At 31.3% G+C, this 16,979-nt stretch overlaps 2 long non-coding RNA genes across 20 annotated transcripts; one reads left to right on the top strand and one right to left on the bottom strand.

The window, feature by feature from the left end:
• Window positions 1-604: 604 nt before the first annotated feature.
• LOC145055027 (uncharacterized) lies at window positions 605-7,857 on the top strand. Its single transcript, XR_013685063.1, has 3 exons — window positions 605-2,532; window positions 5,496-5,545; window positions 7,481-7,857. It is a non-coding gene; the product is annotated as an uncharacterized LOC145055027 (long non-coding RNA).
• LOC145055026 (uncharacterized) lies at window positions 5,011-10,935 on the bottom strand. 19 transcript variants are annotated; one of them, XR_013685044.1, is made up of 10 exons: window positions 10,607-10,933; window positions 10,060-10,177; window positions 9,889-9,947; window positions 9,139-9,631; window positions 8,775-8,829; window positions 8,024-8,060; window positions 7,648-7,896; window positions 7,511-7,558; window positions 5,426-5,516; window positions 5,011-5,181 (listed from the first exon to the last, which is right to left on the bottom strand). It is a non-coding gene; the product is annotated as an uncharacterized LOC145055026 (long non-coding RNA). The 19 variants fall into 19 exon arrangements; XR_013685045.1 differs by having other exon boundaries at window positions 8,024-8,046; XR_013685057.1 differs by having other exon boundaries at window positions 7,648-7,907; window positions 10,607-10,928.
• Window positions 10,936-16,979: the final 6,044 nt, after the last annotated feature.

Here is a 16,979-nt window from a genome sequence, read left to right as displayed (position 1 = left end):
TGTAATGAAGATGATAGATGTTTAAAGAGCTGAAGAAAGAGATGAGTCTTTAATGTATGTACCTGGTACTATAAATAAAGGCCCCATGTTAAAGAAAAGGGCATCGTTTGTAATCCTTGTTTTTCTATCATGTTATATTGTAAACCGACTTTTTTAATAAAAATAATGTTTGGAAAAGTAACTCTTTTCCTTATATTTTTCTAGAGCCATATAATAGTACATGTATTTTGCATTATAAAGGAAAAATCCCACAAAAACCCATACATATTATCCATACACATAACGTAGGAAACTAAATTATGGTGTGTTGAGTATTGCTGAAGGAGCTACAATGAAGTTACATATCCATAATAGGTTGGAGTTGGAATGCTCAGTAAAAGTCTCGTAGTATAACCCAACAATATTCCGGTCATAGCGAAAAATAGGTACAAAAGCATGTTGGATCCTTTTTTTATAATGTGAAAGTATTATTGGTCTACTATTTAGTTCTTAGTGAATATATGGAAACTTGTTAAAAAATTACTTTTCTATTGAATACATAAAAATAGATTATTAAAAAATTTACTATTTAAATTAAAGATTGAGATTAATCTTATATACGTTAACTAATTTAAATTTTGTATTTGCATTGCTAGAAAATGATTTTCAAATTGACAATTTAGATATTCGTTATCGGGGAGCTATAGGAATTGGAATTATTCTCCAAGCTATGGAAACTAATTTTAAAAAAGGATTTCGTACATATGGTGCAAATATATATTCGCCAATCATGATATCGTTTGCTTGGGTGTCCCCTAGATCAGCAATTCAATATTTACATGCAAAAATAAATTTACTTGATAGAGGTATGATAAAACAAGTCCATAAGCACAAGACATAATTTGTCAATACACACAAAATACTAAAGATATTTGTCCGACATGTACTTCATCAAAAGATCAAGAAAAAGCGTCGTCATCAAACTATTCAATGAATTTTGATGACATAGATTGTCCGTGTAGAGACAAAAAATACAGGCACTAATGGATAAGTCATGTTGACTTAAGATCTAAATACTATACACAAGCTATAAGGATAAAACTTACACATAGGATGCATGTGGCTAAATGTTAAAGAAATTAATACAACTTGCACGTGTGTCATACATGCATGAAAACCCTCTTACATGAACAGTGGCAGAGCCAGGATCAAAGTAAAGGGGTATCGCAATTTTTTTTGGGGTAACTGAATTTTTTTTCCGGAGTACTTGGGTTTCCCCAATTCAATTTCGGTTTTAAACTCAAACCTTAATCGAATCTTTAGCTAACCTCAAGTCTTGTTATATAAACATGAAGTTGAAGTATATTTTGATACTTGAATCGATGTGTGACTTAAAGTAGATATCAAATGAATCATGAGCATAGCAGGATTATATAATAGACAAAAATGATTGAGTTTATATGTGTTTAGCGATGTGGGATGGAATAGCTAGGAAAATAAAACAAAAGGATTTTGTACGTATAGTGGAAATGTATATTCGCCGGTCATGATATCATTTGCTAGGGAATCCCCTGGATCGGTAATTCAATATTTACAAGCAAAAATAAATTTACTTGATAGAGATAACATAAAATTAAGTCCACAAGCACAAGATATAATTTGTCAGTACAAACAACATACTAAAGATATTTTTCCGGCATTTACTTCATCAAAATATTAAGAAAAAGCATCGTCATCAAACTCTTCAATGAATTTCGATGACATAGATTGATTGTGGGTCCATATAGAGACGAAAAAATAAAGGCACTAATGGATAAGTCATGTTGACTTAAGAAGACAAATACTACGCACAAGCTTTAAGGATAAAACTTACACATAGGATGTACTTGGCTAAATGTCAAAAAAAAAACGGATGTAACTTGCGTGTGTGTGTGTCATAAAAGCATGAAAAAACTCTGACATGAAGATGATAGATGTTTAAAGAACCGAAGAAAGAGATGATTATTTGATGTATGTACCTAGTACTATAAATAAAGGCCCCATGTTAAAGAAAAGGGCATCATTTGTAATCCTTGTTGAAGAAATGGATACAACTTGCATGTGTGTGTCATACATGCATGAAAAACCTCTGACATGAAGATGATAGATGTTTAAAGAACTGAAAAAAGAGATGAGTCCTTGATGCATGTACCTAGTACTATAAATAAAGGCCCCATGATATAGAAAAGGGCATCGCTTGTAATCCTTTTTTTTCTATCATGTTATCTTGTAAACCCACTTTTTTTTATAAAAATAATGTTTGGAAAAAATCCTCTTTTCCTTATATTTGCCTAGAGTCATATAATATTACTTGTATTGTCCATTATAAAAGAAAATCCCATAAAAACCCTACCTATTATCCATACACATAATATAGGAAACGAAATTATGTTGTGTTGAGTATTGTTGAATGAGCTACAATGAAGTTGCATGTCCAAAACAGGTTGGAGCTGGAATGATCGGTAAAAGTCCCGTAGTCTAACCCAACAATGTTCCGGTCAAAGCAGAAAATAGGTACAGAAGCATGCCGGATCCTTTTCTTTTTATAATGTGAAAGTATTATTGTTCTATTATTTAGTTCTTGGTAAATATAAGGAAACTTGTTAAAAAAAATACTTTTCTATTGAGTACATCAAAATTGATTATTAAAAAAAAATTAGTATTTAAATTAAAGAATGAAATTAATCTTATATACGTTAATTAAGTTAAATTTAGTATTTGTAATGATAGAAAATGATTTTCAAATTGACAATTTAGATTTACTTTTAAATCCACCAAATAATTGACCAATTATAATTTTTGTTTTGAATCGAGCATCCGGTTCAGCCACCCCCACGATTGGTATCAAAGCCATAAACATTTTCTTGGAGGGAGAAATCTCTCACTTAAATTTAAGTTCAAATTTAATACAATGTTTTCAGCAGAAATTTTTTATTCCTAATAATGATAATCCAGATTCTACTTCTGAAAATGAATTTTATAATTATATGTCAGATGAAGATTTTACTTTTGATAGATATGAATGGACTAATAATGACAATATTGTCGATGATAGTGATTGGATATATAATTAGCCTTAATAAATAACAATAATTACACAAAGCTTCAATAAAATGATAACCCTTTAAAAATTGAAAAAAGATTTTACAGACGTACAAAGAACTATTATTTATTATGACGAGAAAATATTAGAAAACTTAGTAAACTTGAGGTATTACTACAAGAGGTGGACCAAATCAATAAAAGTCCTAAAGATATTAATAAAGACCTGATAAATAAATATTTGAAAAAATTAAATGAAGTTAGAAAATGAGTTCTGATTCAGAAACATAAGATTATATATCAACAAATATATATATATATATATATATATATATATATATATATATATATATATATATATATATATAACTTAATAACAAAAATAGGAAAAATAAATATTAATAATGTTTTTATAAACTTAAAACCAGAAATAAAACAATAAGATTTTAATCCTAATATTAATGAAATTCCTAGTTCTAGTAATCAAATACCTCAAAGAAATGAATTAGATAAACTTATCAAAACCAATGTTACAGTAGCATCAGTAATAAAAATTGATGAAAATTATACACCTTATAAAAAATGAAACATGAACCAATTAACACTTTTGGTATATATTTAGATATAGGCTGTATAAGTAAAACACAAGAAGTAATTGATAAATGGGAGACTGCTCTTAGAATGTGTATTGCAGTAAATAAAATGGACTTTGAAATTTAAAAATTATTCTTCGAAAAAACTTTTCAAAATAGCGCCTTAAGATTTTGGCAAAATGTGAATCTTGAAACTAGAAATCTTATTTTTATGGATGATGACATAGCACAAAGGATAACAAGAACTACAAAAGTATTTAGATTAGAATTTTGTGGTGAAGGAAATGTTTTTAAAGATCCAACAATCCAAAAATATACAACAAATTTATACTGATTACACTTATGTGACATGTGTGAAATTGACAAATATATTTGTGTATTTCAAGATTACTATTATCGTATATATATATATAACCAAATATTAGATATAAATAATTTCCTACCGTTATGTTTAGCTAAAATACCTGACCCTTGGGGACAAAAAATAATTGAAACATATAAATCCATAAATTGCTGACACTTTAGGAAAAAGAATATCTCACCTTAGAGATAAATAAAGTGAATGGTGTGGTACTGTAATTCTAGCTAAAGTAACTACATGATTAAGAAAAAGAATTTGTGTAACAAGCCAAATATATCACTTATGATAGGATGTGATAGTTCATATTACTATGGAAGGATAAAAAGAATGTTTAAAAAGAAAAGACTATATAAAAAGAAATATTTTAAAAGAAGAAAAAACAAAGTATTATAAAATAAAAGGTTATAAGAAAACAGATAAACCTAAATATAAAAGATGACCAAAACCAATAGAATATCGTTGTTACTATTGTAAAGAAATAGGACATTATATTGATAAATGCTCAAAAAAGTTTGATAAAAATAAAAAGAAATTTGAAATAGATGAAGATATAGAAAACATGATAAACAATGAAGACTTTGTCCAAATAAACGACTTTGAAAATATAGATTCTAACGAAAGTATTTTCATATTAACTGAAACAGAGTATAACTCATCTGAGGATGAATAAATCAGAAATAGTTTTAACAGGTTCTTCAAGTATAGATAATTCTATAATAAATGAACAAATTGATCAAACGGTAAAATATAAACATGAAATTTTAATTGATAAGAAAAAGTTAAAGCAAATACAACATGAAAACTTTTCATTATCTAATTATTCCGTATTTAAATATTCATTTATTGAAATACAAAGCTCAAAAATAAGCGAATTATTTAATCTATGTGATACAGTTTTTAGATATGCTGATTTTTTTGTGATTTATCCTAGAATTATCTATTTACAAGATTCTCCACCGGAAGAAATCAGATATTGGTACAATTTTGTGTTGGGACTTTATGTATATATATATATATATATATATATATATATATATATATATATATATATATATATATATACCTAATAAAAACCTCTGTAAGGCCCCACGTGTCCCTCCTATAAGCTCCTTCAATCCACGTGTCAGTTGCACACATCTCCTCACAGAACTTTTCCCTCCCAATGCACTGTTAACGGAAATCAAAATTCAATCACAATCAAATCAATTTAATTTAAATCATAATCATAATAAACAATAGAATTATCAACTCCTACTGATTAGCAACTCAGTTACCATAATCTAGCAATCTTTTTGAATTTCTATATCTTTGACCCATTATATCTCCATAATAATAGGAATTATAATAGAAATTAAATAATGTTTGCTATATTATCATTTATACAAATCGAATATCTAAATAGCTTTCTGGCCTTTATATCTTTCAAATTTTGGTTCTTCTTTTCAACCCTGGTAAATCGTTCTCCTTTATACTTCTTATAGAGCACCTCCTGATTCTACAACCTTTCATTCACATAATACAAAGTCATCAGGTTAGTGTACAATCATCTTAAAATTCATGTTTTATTTGTTGATTATATGCGTTTTTTGTTTTTGTCATGTTCCAAAAGTGTGTGGTGATAAACATATAACAGTTTTGACAAATGCAAACTAATTCATACTTTATTTGTTGATTATCTATGTTTTGTTTTTGTTTCTGTTATTTATGTTTGTTTCTTTTTCATTCTATTTCTTTTGTGTACTTCTATTTCATGTATTAATGTCAAATTCAAACTAATATTTCGAAAATGAATTAAATTTTTATAGACATCTTCCATATTCATAATTATATAAATACCATGGAAGAACATAAAATTTAGAGATCATTTTCATATGTATTTCTTAAAAAATAGCATAGAACTGTTTATTCTAAAATATGTAGAAATCAGATTTCAACATATTTCTGGTATTTTAAATTGAAGGAAATATCAACGTACTATCCTTTCAACATATGTTAGTATTTTGTTTACAATAAGTGGAATTATTAATTTTTTCATATAAAATATAAACAGATAATTTCTATAATAAAGAAATCGACACAAGTTCATTGTTGTTTCTTGCATTAGAATAACATGAATATATAATAGAATAATGTTTAGCATAAAATTTCATATAGGGTGTTCAAACATAAAAAAAATAGTTATATGTTGCCAGTTTTATTTATTTATTTATTTATTTTGCATTTTTTATCATAATTGGTGTAACGGTGATTTCATAAATCATACTTTTCTGTTGTAATAATTTTTTTAGAAACTCTTTTAACATAATGTTTAATGCAAAACTTTAACTTTCTGTTAAAATTGTATTTAATGTAATCAACATTACAACAGTTATGATAAAAAATGCAAAAAAAAATCATAATAAAATATTGTTATTATTTATTGATTTATAAATCAAATAGGCATCTAGACATTGTACTTCTATTATGAAAACAAATTTACTCCATAAAGGTATTTTGAAAGTAAAATTGAAAAAAAATGGCTGCGTTTTGATTTGGATGTGAAGTTGGAAAGGTATTTAATTTTTACTTTTAAAGAACAATTACAAATTTTTATTTTGCATGCTTGTATTTTCACATTGTGTGCTAGAAGGTTCAAATATTTGCTACTAATGATTGTTTTTTTAATTTATGGTTTGTTTGTGCTATATTCATAAAATATTCGGAATTTATGAATTGGATTTTTTTGTTATGGCATCATATTTTTCGTTCATTAGACATAAAGTTTATCTATGTAGTATGGTATCTGTTTGTATTTCCAATCATTTGTTTTTGTTTTTTCATAAATTATAAACAAAAGGGCACAATTGTCCTCTTTGTTCATGTTCAAAAATAATATCAGTTTTATTGCATTTTTTTTATCATAATTGTTGTAATTGGTGATTACATTCAATACAATTTTAATATAAAGTATAAGTTTTTCATTTTTTTAATCAAAGTAACATTTATGGCAATGTACTTTTGCCATTATTTCTTTTAAATAGAAAAAGAAAATTTTGTCCTTTTATATTAATCTTGCACCCTCTTAAATTACAATGATACCATCTTTTGTTTGACTTTGATTACAAACCGGACTTTGTTTTATGTAATAATTCTTTTATTTTGATTATAAATATAAAAATAAAATTATAATATTAATATTAATCTAAACTATATTCACAATTTAATTTTATTTCATATTAATCTTGCCATTGAAGTTTGCAAATTACCAAGCTATCTTATGAATAAAACTTCCATGATTTCTTTTAAATAGAAAAAGAACAATTCTACCCTTTTTATTAATCTTGCACCTTCTCAAATTACAATGATTTCAAGTGAAAAAAAATGAAAATACAACTTCCTCATATAGAAAAACATAAATATGATGCTATAATACGTAAATAAATGAAAGTAAGTTGCTATTTCTAACATTTATCACGTTTATATCCAGACATCAGTTAATGGGTAAAAAGAGACTTACATTGACGATTAGAACCAGGCAGTTGAGTTTCTGTACTTTGTCAATACTCTGTATCAAAAACAAAAGAAAACACGATGAACAAATTGAAGCATGAATGAATTGGGGGACAAATAGTTGAAGTGAAAATTGGGAATTACCTTAAAAAATCGAACCAGAATGTTATTTGAACAGGATAGAGAACACTTATTCCTGGAATATAACCCTATGTATAACAACACTCCTCAATTTTTGTAGTTGAGAAGACAGGTGTAACATGGGCCTACTGCAAACCGGTTGTGCATATAAGATCATGTCTTCTTGCTTGATTCCATAACATTTTAAAACAAATGTAAACAACCTTTATGTCATAGTATGTATTGGTAGCAAATTGAGTTCACTCTTTCTTTCTGCATATAAACTAATGCCAATAAAATAATCAAAGCACTCGGCTTGTATCCAAATGTGTAAAATACCCTTAACAATAACATATAGGAAGAAAAACCAAAACGAAATGCATCTTGAATCTTGGCTTACCTTGCCAATGGAGGCTCCATATCCTGAATAATCATAACTACAATATAAGCATTAACACAAAATGTTGTTATATAATTAAAAATACTAGCAATTACCACTAGCGAGTTTAGAATAGAAAACCACACGGTTCACTAATTTTTCTATATATATTTTTACATACAAATTCAAAGATATTTATAGGTAAGATAGGTTCTAAATTTTTTAAGGTAGGTCTCTAAATTTTTTTTATAGAAATTTTAGATAAATTAAAAAAATTAGGTGGGTCCTAGGACCCACTTTCCTAAATTGCCAATTACACATACAGATAGCAAACATAAAGTTGTTCAAAGAACAAAAAAAAACCATAGTTTTCTTGGTCTTATTTTTGAAGTAATTAATCATTGGAATTTTTGTAAATTGACTAACCTATGTAATTATGGAGCAAATCTAAAGTGCCTACTTAACTTATGGTCCATTAATCTTATTTAGCTTTATTTTTTTTAATGTCTACGTAATTGTGTGACATGCTGGTATTCTCCTTGGAAACTATCATCTTTCTATGTAAACACAATTTTGTACTTCTGCGATGAGGTGCTATTCATTGTGCAAAAGATCTATAAAGATTAATAAATGTTTGCAAATCTATAATTAACAAGTTTTTTAAAGTTTCAATGTTATTTAGCACATATATTACATAAATAATCCAAAACAGTAAAAAGTTTTTATAACTTTTGAACATATAGTCTGTCCTAACTCAAAAAACCTGAAGTACCTGGCAAAAGTAAAACTTGAGATATCAATCTTAATATGATGTCTTTCTTCAAGCCCTTGTAATAAAAAATAAATTAGTGAATTCTGATGGGATAAAAGCAAACAATAACACATTAAAAACCCAACCAAAAAGTGGTTATCAATAGAAAATAAATGAGTGAAATTATATAAATTGACAGAACTTAAACAATTTCAATTCAGATTACATGGTTTTCGGGGCTAAAACTTTTTTTTGGGGCAATTTTAGTCAAAATCAATACAGCTGTTACATGAACATGATAGAAAAAAGGTTCTCCATTGAACAACATCACCAATTGATTGAGTAATAAATCGAAGCACAAAATGTAGGTTATAATTAACGTTACCTTGTAGTAACTGTCGTCGGGGATCCCTGAATTGTATTTTCCGGTGAAAACTCCATATACCAGCAGTTTGAGGAAGATAGCTTATGATCTTTGAAATTTTCATTATGATACAAATTAATAATTTTTATGTTCTCTAAAATGAAAAAGAAAACAGTGTGAGATTTAGAAAAGAGCATTGTGTTAGAAATGACCAAAATAAACATGTATTTAAGGTATAACAGTTTTAACTCGCTGAATAAAGTGTCATACAAGGCAATTACACCATTTTGACCAACATCTGCACAAGCCTTTCCATAAATTCCAACTTGTGGTTTTTGGATGTCAACAAAACTACAAATTGTTAGCAAAAATACCCCTAGAGTCAACATTTATGAAAGAAAGACAAATGATTGTTGTTGATCATTTTTATGTATTTTAGCCTTTGGCGGCCGGCTCCAACACCTTCTAAAGCAATTAACATTATTTCAAAGCCTTTGGAGTTCAACTTTTCAAGCTGCAAGCAAATCGTTTATTACATAAGTTAAACAAAAACATCATTGGAAAAAACAACTTAGCATGCTGAAGTTGTATATTATGCATATATAAAAATTTTCATTATTTAGGTACTTTTTAGGGAAAATTATATGCCAAAGCAAGAGAACCAATGGCAGTGAATAAATAACAAATAAATAACTATAACTCTAAACAAATAAATTGTTAATTAAGAAATATTAAAATATCAATCACTGGGTCTTTAATAATCAATATTACCTTGTTTTTGCAATAAGCTTGAGTTGCACCATTTCCATTATCACCATTAAAGATGACGCCTGCAGTATAATGTTAATTGTTAACCAAAACTACATTACATCGACAAAAAATAGTAGTTTGCAAGAATTAGAAGATCAAAAAAACATTCAGATAATCCTACCTTCAAAGAACCTTCAAAGAATGGATGTAGAAAATTGATTTAGCCCTAGTGTGAATCGAATTTCTCATATTCCTCCAAGGTACGGTTGATATACGCCCAAAACTACCAAAGAGTAATGTAAGTGCTTTACTGCATCCACACACATTCCAATTCCAATTGTAATCAATCCGGCATCGGTTTTATACATTGTCAAAAAAATACCAAATTATCCAAGAAGTTACAAGGGTTTAGTAAAATATAATGAAAATAAATCTATAAATAAAACAAATCTACAAGTGATTAAATCAAAATCAGATCATTGCAAAAAAAAATCGATAAAATCGTTCAAATTTGTAGGATCTATTCAAAACTAAAACCTAGAGACAGAAAAACTCAAAATCAGAACAAACATGTTCATGTTAGAAAACTCAAATCAGTCTTGATTCTGGTTTATTAGAGAGAGAGAGAGAGTGTGTGTGTGTGTGTGTGTGTGTGAGAGAGAGAGAGAGAGAGAGAGAGAGAGAGAGCGAAACTATCGAGAAATCATTCATATATCTTTTTTCAATGCAGAAAACTTACCAGGGCCTCGTTGTAGAATAAATATTGAACGTAGATGAATCTATGATTTTAAAAATCAAGTTATGATTTTGAATTCAAAAACAACAAAATTTGGAAAAACCCCAAATCACTCTTTGCTTTGGATGTGCCTCGGGAAAAATGAAATAAGATTGAAATTGCTCCTTCAACTTGCTTACAAAAAAGTGAAGAACCCTAGATTTTTTGTAGACGAAATTGTAATACATTAGATGTGCGATTTAATTGTGGATTTGAAAATGATATTTTTTTTCCTGGTTTATTGCAATATAGTTGCTAATCCCTTGAAATAGTTATTTCCGAACAATTTGAATTTCAAAAGAGAAAGAAACGGAATTAATGGGACAGCTGGCCAGGCGATAATATAGTATCATAAGGGCAGGATAGGAATTTCAGTTTCGTAATATAGGCGGGAAAAAAATCTAGAAGTGGCTAAGGAGATGCCACATGGCATACAATGTACTGTCTTTTAGAATAGGGGATTAATATTTGGTATATGTCAATATTGATTTTGTAACTATCAAAAATATTTTATATGAAACATAGGAGCTTCCAATCGTCTCTAATCCTATTTTGAAATTATCATTTTTATTGTTAACTTTACTTTATTATTTTTCATTATTTATCAAAAAAGAACATGGATGCCACGAATGCTAAAGAGTGAAGAAAAAAAAATAAAAAGTTATATTTGAAATCAAAATTGTTAATTTTACATAAAAATGATAGAGTAACAAATAAAACATCTTATGTTGTATATAAAGAAGTTTTTAAAAATTTATAAAAACTTTGTATAATTTTATTATTTATATCAATTTTTGTTTATATCTTATTTAAATTTAATTCTACAAAAATCATATTTTTCTAATATATCTACAAACACAAATTGCCTATCGGATATTCAAACCACTATGCTTTCGTAATTTTGATGAATCATTATATCATAATGAAATTACTGATAAAACTTCTACATTTATTACTTATTAAAATTTTTATTATCATCACCCAATTATTAAGTATCACTTTAAATAAAATTATTTTTAATTTTCTAATCCGTGGTGTCCACGGGTTATAACCTAGTATATATATATATATATATATATATATATATATATATAAAGGAATTGCAAGTTGGCAATTTCCTTTGTATCCCACATTGGTGGGAGGAAGAAAACATTTGTGGGTTTATAAGCTTATTCCCTTGATAGGCCTTCAAAGGCTTTAGTGGATCAAAGGAATGGACCAAGCCCACGCATGCGCCTAGCCTAGCCTAGCACTAGCCGACGCCACGAGTGTGCGAAATGGTGCACTTTGCACTTCACATAAAGCTGAGGAGTTTTTATTTTTGATGATTTGGGGTCAAGCCGGTTTGACTGATCCGGTCAATGGTTGACCGTCGTTGACTTTGTGGAGGACAAATCGGGATATTCTGGAAGGATTAGGAAACAGATTACTTAGAGAGCAAGTCATCGCCGTAGGGTTTCTAGGGGGCGGCCTATGAGGGCCCGTTTCATGCCTTATAGGGTTTCAAAACCTATAAATGTTGCTCCCTAAGAGCTGTATTGAACTCTCACGAAAAATCAAAGCTCTCTCTCTCTCTCTCTCTACGTTTTTTCTTCCAGTTTCCGAGTATTCGCTTTGTGTTTATAGATTTCCAGTGTTGTTGCAAAATTGATAGATTTGCATTAAATCTTGGGGTTTTTTGTTTCTTATAGCCAGTAAAATCAAAGTAAAAACCTTTAAGGATAGGAGTCCGATCCATGCAGTTATTCCACGTTCAAGATCAAACATCAGCAGGTCGGTTTTATATTATTGTATTGTTTAGTTTCATCCAATAACAGGGCACTATCCGTCTACCTTTCTTATAATCAAATCTAATCGATAAGGATTAATCTGGTTTCTGGACGAAACTTGGTAAACATATTAATAATAATTAGATCTATTAATTGCAACTAGTCGACATATAATTATCAATATTATTTGTCGGTTTCCTTGCACGTCTATTAGTTTCATTTACAACAATCTTAAAGGTTTTTATATTGTGTTTATAATCAATAGATTAATGGACACTCAAATCCAAACTGCTAGTCTCCACTACATGAACCGAGAGTTTGCCAACCTTGACTGATTTGATGGTCAGAGCTACACCCGTTGGGCTGATAAGGTCAGGTTCCCGCTTCATGTATAGAAGCTCGCATATATTTTGGACCCAAAACTGACCCCAATTACTGCTGAAACAATTCCCGGGGAGATGAAAACTGTGGATCCAACGATCATATTTAATCTGGAAAAGCAAAGGGCTCTGTGTGGGTCACATCAAGAACGCATTGTCTGATCGGCTCTATGATCTTTACGTGTCGGTCAAAGATCGGAGAGAGCTATTGAGTGCTTTGGAACTCAAGTACAAGGCATATGAGGAAGGTACTAACAAGTACTTAGTGTCAAAGTACCTAGAGTTTCAAATGGATGATGAAAAACCTATTATGCAGTAAGTGAATGAACTCCAGGTCATGGTCAACAAGATGAACGCACTCTCCATCTCGATACCATAACTCTTTCAAGTTGGTACGATCATCTCAAAACTACCACCCTTGTGGAAAGACTTATCTAAGAGAATGATGCACAAATATGAGGACTACTCCTTCGATGATATGATGAAACACCTTCGCATTAAGGAGGAAACACGCATTAGGGACAAGCATGGTAAAGTCCGATCGAGTGTGCATCATGTATCAGCTGGTGGTTCTGGTCATAAGACCAAGTCTGGGGGATAAAACAAAAGGAACTTGGGATCCAAGAAACAAAGCTTCAAGAAACCAAGTCATCAAAATCCTAACTCAAAGCCAAAGATGACCAGACCTTGCCACGTATGCGGAGAGATTGCGCACTATGTGAGAGAACGCAAGGATCGCAAATCAGGCCCGGTAGCACATACAGTCGAGCATGTGACTGACATGGTGGGAAGTGTGAAGATTTGAGAGATTTACATGATCTATTCACTTACCAGGGCAATCTGTGCTCGAGGATGGTTCGTAGACACTGGTGCCATTATGCATGTTTGTGGGCAACGAGAGAGCTTCCGTACTTACCGTCCAACACCACCAAGGACGGTAATGGTCTATGCAGATGGTCAAAAAGATGAATTTATGAGAAAAGGTCAAGTTCGCTTTAAGTTCACACGTGGTGAGTGTGTAACCTGTGAGTAGATGAAACTTATGTGCAAGAAAGGGTTTGAAAACTCAAACCTTAAGCTAATCTTTAAGATCAATGTTTGCTCTTAATTAGATGTTCCAGTCGAGTCTGGTAATACCAGTCAAGACTTGAATGAAACATTCAACAAAGTACTCAATATTAAATGAAGCAAACTCCAAGTATAATCAATGTAAAGACAATAAATGAACAAAAAGAATGTTGTGAAAGATCTTGACTTTGAGAGAAAAGTGAAAGTGAATTAAAGAGAAATTTTGCTATCTTTGGAGTAACAATTCACCATATTTGTTATCATTCAAAACACTCCTTAAATAGATTAAGGAGGTACATCGTACAAACTTTAGAGGCATTCCTAGGACTGGTTAATAGTGAGCTATAGACATCTGATTATCTAAAAGATACAAAAAGCTAAGTCCTATGAAATGTTACATCATGAATAAGACAAGAAATAATAAATGTTTAAACAGACAGACTGATCTTGGATCTTTACACCACCTCGGACTGATCTTTATTTCAGACTCCAACTCTACTTCAGGAATTGTTGACTTCGGATTTTCATTCTTGTGATTGCTAGAGGTTCACTTTTCATGTCTCTACAATCTCCCCCTATGTGAACTTAACAATCTGGTCAGTTCAGTTGGCTTCTTCTTGGATAAACACACGAGCTATATACAACCAGTTTCGGACTTCAAGATACCACTGAAGTTGACTGGTGAATTTTATCTTCACGTACTCTAGAGCTTTCGACTTTGTTGCATTTGAGATAAACTTTTGAAGAACTTTGGAGGGTACGAGGTGTTTGTCAAGGACTTGGAAGAAGTCCTTCTTGTTTGTCTTATTTTTCAAGTAAACGTAACCCAACACTGGTTCATCAATTGGCCCATCTGCCAAGATTTCATCTTCAGGCAGTTTATAATCAATCTTTGCCAAGAATTTTTCGGTTCCAAACAAATGAGCCAATTCGAAGTCACATCTGCAAAACTCAACAACATATTCCTTTAAGTAATTCATTGCAGCACTGTAGGCAACAATACTCATCTGATCATCTTGACGAGTTTGGAAATGAGCTACAATGATCAGGATGGCATTTGGATTAATTGAGGGGAAGTCAGTGTCTGTGAGTGTGAGTTGTGTTGACTTCTTCCGATATACATAGTAGCAATGCAAAAGACAGTCCAAAACAAACTTTGTCGAAAACTTCCTTCCGAACCTAGATATCTTGGTTATTCTCTTCCGAGACCACACTTCTTTTTGGGGACGTGCGTTCAATGAGTAGAAAGTCTTCATTCGTTCTCTTTCAGTTTTGATGATCATTTGAGGATCATCTTCTGGGTGGAGATGAGCAAATTTGATGTGGAACTTTTCATATATAGAGATGGGAAGATCGAGCTGGTCTGAATCCTGGGTTGGTAGATCATAATACATGAAAGGCACTATGTCCAAGTCATGGATTATTCCTTCACGACATAGAGGGGAAAGCTGTAGCATTAGATTGGGATTATCTTTGAGAGCTTGGATCCAAATGCTCTCTTCCTTGGTCTGATCTATTTGATCCTGGGACCAACCTTCAGACTTTTTGGTGGACTGTTCGGATCTTTGAAATTTCGAGATAGGCTATTTGCCTTTTTCTTGTTGCTTATTGAGAACAGAAATCACATGATGTATGTTCCTGTTAATGGTAAACTATAGAGGAGGAGGAATCATGGGCTCTTCAGGAATATTGCTAGGTTTCCGAAGTGGAGAACCTTCATCTATTGGAGAAATTCTTGGCGAGGGAACTGGAGGCATCATTGACTGGGTGGCTCAGAATGCATCAATAGTGAGCTTAGTCTTCGCCTTATCCATTTCACGGCTTCTTTGTAATACGTCAACTAGGGATGATGGCCATGAGACAGCATACCATACCCTTTGCTCTTCCTCGGAAAGAACTTTGGTTGGAAACTTCCTTGGAGCTTGAATTCCTATCACAACATTGGTGATGTACTTGTCATCATCATCATCATCATCAGATGGAGTACCTGTAGGAATGATTTGAACAAAATCATCATTAAACTCATCTAGGATTTTGAACTCCGAGGCAGGCTTCCAAGAGATAAAGTGATCTATTTTACTTGTTCCTTCTCCCCCTCTTGCATCGGATGGACTGGAAAATGAGGCAAGCAAGGCTAATTGCTAAAGCTCCGAGAGACGATCAAACACCTTCTGAATTCTGGTGTTCATATGCAAGGTAAGGGCATCATAGGCTTCAGCAGTTGGAGCCTGAGCTTTGAGGTTGTCAAATAAAGTGGCAAGGATGGAAAGCATTTCATCGAACTTATTTTCCGTAACATCCACTACATTCCAGCAGGGCCGGAGGAGTTTGATGAGTACTTGTTGCATGATAAGATTCATCTCGTCTTTCTTCTTTATCTCCTACTCCATTCTCTGAATCTGCTTTTCATGGCGGACATGCTTTTGTTTGATTAGCTCATTGGTGACACTGATCATATCATCGTGAACTTTTAGCATGGTGGTGACGGTGTCGAGATAGTGATCAAGACTTGAGTTATACTTTTTTTTAACCTCCTTAATGGTGTGCTTGAGTCATAGGGGGATGAGTTGATCTAGCTGTTGATCCCTTTCTTCATCCGAGGGCCCTGGTTTCTTGACTTTCGAGAGGGAGAGGAGAATTACATCCAGCTTAGTGTCAAAACTAGACACTTTAGCATTAAGTTTGGAGTCAAGTTGGGCAACCAACTTGTCTAATGATTCAACCTTGGAGACTGCAGCAGACACGTTGTCTCGAAGTTCCAACAAGGCAAATGGATCAACATAGTTTTCAATTGATGATCACGTGTCCAAGGTCAAACTATCAGACTTTACTTTGTCACTCTCTTGATGGACTCTAGGTTCGAAAGGGCCACGTTTGTTGGTTGTGGTGGTTTGATCATCCTTGGGAGGATTGGCTTTTGTTTCACTTTCGAGAATGTATTAAATGTGGTCATCTACTTGGATTTCTTCATCAATCGGCTCTGATGAAGAAGATGAAAGACCGAAATCATAAATTGACCTTGATGATGATGGCGTCTGAGAAATGTGAAAAGTTGAAATGACTGGAGGAGCAGCAATCGAGACACTATCTTCATTAAACATAAATTCAATGGAATCCTCT

The sequence above is a fragment of the Lactuca serriola genome, chromosome 5, assembly GCF_051521515.1.
Source record: "Lactuca serriola cultivar US96UC23 chromosome 5, Lser_US96UC23_V15, whole genome shotgun sequence".
Taxonomy (NCBI): domain Eukaryota; kingdom Viridiplantae; phylum Streptophyta; class Magnoliopsida; order Asterales; family Asteraceae; genus Lactuca; species Lactuca serriola.
This window is presented reverse-complemented; position numbering and strand designations above follow the sequence as displayed.